Here is a 3,212-nt window from a genome sequence, read left to right as displayed (position 1 = left end):
TAAACATTTTCATTTAGAACATTTTTATAAAAAATTTCGATCATACTATTTTTATTATGCTAAATATATCACATTATTAATACTTTATTAATTATAATTCTTATTATTTTCATTTTACATTAGAAAATATATTGTAAGTTGGCGCTATCTGTTTTCAGGATTTTAACGTAACCTACATTCTTCAGGAATGACTAGTACAGTTATCTACCGACTACTGTGTTATCACACTACCTGTAAATTTAAGCCTAATCTATGAACATTCAGTTATTTATATATTTTAAAATTTCCTTTAAATTCTACATTACGATTTTTGTTCAGAAAACGAAACATTACTCAAACGCAAGACCAGCGTCGAAAGCTTTCGGAAATGCTTTGATTTCTTTGAAGTGCACCAAGAGTGTGCTTGTAGTGGATTTCTCCCCTAAAAACGCTGTTTGTCGCTGAGTAGCCGACCCCACCAATTCCCCAGTGTATGCCTCGTGGTCTAGGTCAACCAGCGCCGCCATACATCACGGAGCTGGGGTCAACTACTAAGCCACGCCTGCCCCCCGCTATTTAAGACCTGACCTCGTGGTGACCTCTCTCTTTCTACCTACACTAACTAGCAAGCAACACCTCCTCCTCCTCCTGCCTGGCGGCCCTCGCTCCCGCCGGCAAGCATGGCGACCCACAAGCTGGTCTTCCTCTGAGCAACCTCACCAACCAGCTCTCTCTACTCAACGCTTGTAACCATGCTGCCTTCCCAGCACCAAGCTGCATTGTACATCCAATACAACATGTATACAGAGAGCACATTGTGAGTTTCCTTTCTCCATCCCATCCTGAGTGCGAACCAAACATCCCATACCCCACAAATGGTGACCCCCGGAGATTCGCACTCACATAGGATTGAGGAGAAACCGATCACTCTCCCAATCTTTAAGCAACATGGAAGACTGGCTTATCCACACAGAGGCAGCTCTCATCGGCCCTACAGCTACTGTCTCTACACAGCAGGATAGACGGGTTAGAGCAGCACTGCTTCTCTAAGCAGACACCAGCTCCTCTTCCTGCCCCATGCACCACGTCCTACCGACCCCAGCACACCCGTCCTGCCTCAGACGCCGCCCCCGGCCCAACAGTACCCCCTGCCACTGTCCTGGACCCTCCTCCTGACGAAGACCCTCCGCTCCTGCCTGGCAGTCCCTGCTTCTGACGCGGCCCATGCGCCTGAGTGCGGCCCCACACCCTTTTTTTCCCCCTCAGGTACCCCCTGCTTCTGTCCTGCATCCTGCTGCTGTCGTGGGTCCTGCTGCTGTCATGGATCCAGCTGCTGTCACGGACTCTCCTCCGCCCCTGCTGACGCAGCCCCTGCTCCTGACCCAGGCCCACACACCCCAACAGGCGCATCTGACGACTCTGTACCTGCCGTGAGGGAAGCACAACATTCATCGCCTCCACACACCCCTTTTCTCCCTCTCTACTCCCACAGATATTGTGTATCTAGACAGTTGTCTCCTCTAGCGGCCGGCTCATCCACGCCATCGCCGTTATGGCTCACATGTGGCATGCACCGCCCGTTCTGCCTCACATGTGCCATGCAACCCTGCAGACAACAAGTCTCCTACACCGCCTGGAGGGAAGGGGGAGTACTGTAGTGGATACCTCCCCTACAAACGCTGTTTGTCACTGAGTAGCCGACCCCGCGAATTCCCCAGTGTATGCCTCGTGGTCTAGGTCAACCAGCGCCGCCTTACATGACGGAGGTCAACTATTAAGCCACGCCTACCTCCGCTATATAAGACCTGACCTCGTGGTGACCTCTCTCTTTCTACCTACACTAACTAGCAAGCAACACCTCCTCCTCCTGCCTGGCGGCCCTCGCTCCCGCCGGCAAGCATGGCGACCCACAAGCTGGTCTTCCTCTGAGCAACCTCACCAACCAGCTCTCTCTACTCAACGCTTGTAACCATGCTGCCTTCCCAGCATCAAGCTGCATTGTACATCCAATACAACATGTATACAGAGAGCACATTGTGAGTTTCCTTTCTCCATCCCATCCTGAGTGCGAACCCAAACAACCCGTACCCCACACTGTATATACTGTATATCTAGGTTCGAGAAAAATTCCCTATGTATAAAAACACACTGTACAATAGTCTTAAAATAGTCAAGGTATCACCTGAAGAATCATCACCCCGCCCACATTCAATATACACTAACCTAATCTAACTCCACCTGAATTATCGGCATCCCAGCCCGCTCCAGGGTGACGATTTTTCAGGTGATCCTGCAGTGGGTCTCTCCCCTACAACTATATCCGCATTCCAATGCGACAGTATCCTAGCAACACCGGGGTCGCCACCTGCTACATCTTCCCTAGCAACGGAATCAAGAAACCGGCGAGTTCCCACGGGTTTACTTCCGGCTGCTGTGTATATAAGCTCGCATTCTCTCCATTGAGATTCATTCTGCCCTATGTTCCTGAACATGCAACACCTCCTCCAAGCAAGCTCCTCGCTGTCCAGCTCTCATTCAACCTGGAGGACAGCAACACGCAACATCTCCTCTAACGAAGCTCCTGCACAGATACCTCCTCAGGCACGCTACTTACTGAACGTGTCTTCTGAGCAAGCTTCTAGCCACACGGCATCTCCAGCACCAAACTGTCTTGTATATAATATATTTTATATAAAAAAACCACCACCTTAGCGTTTCCATCAATCCCATCCTGAGTGCTAGACAACAGAATATCAAGTAACCCTACAATCCCAGTCAAGTCTATAGCGTAGTGCACGTGGCCAGTTGTCTAATTTATCATTGGATGGAGGTGAGAAAGGAAACTCACAATTACGTTATATATATATATATATATATATATATATATATATGCAAGTAAATCACTGTAGGTGCGCGTGATCTAGGTATATGCTGATAACCACAAGGAAAGAAGAAAACACGAAGTGAATTACACGAAAGCGCTTGGGAACTTCGTGTTTTCTTCTTTCCTTGTGGTTATCAGCATATATATATATATATATATATATATATATATATATATATATATATATATATATATATATATATATATATATATATATATATATATATATATATATATATATATATATATATATATATGTACAGAACAGTCTGGTCCTGGGAAGTTGCTGAGTGGTAGAGGAGTTGCTGTGGAGGAGCTCCTTTAGAGGAGGTCTTCTCTGCTTAAGAGC

The sequence above is a fragment of the Homarus americanus genome, unplaced genomic scaffold, assembly GCF_018991925.1.
Source record: "Homarus americanus isolate GMGI-L3 unplaced genomic scaffold, GMGI_Hamer_2.0 scaffold39155, whole genome shotgun sequence".
Classification (NCBI taxonomy): Eukaryota; Metazoa; Arthropoda; class Malacostraca; order Decapoda; family Nephropidae; genus Homarus; species Homarus americanus.
The sequence above is the reverse complement of the archived record's forward strand: the minus strand, read 5'-3'. Positions refer to the sequence as shown.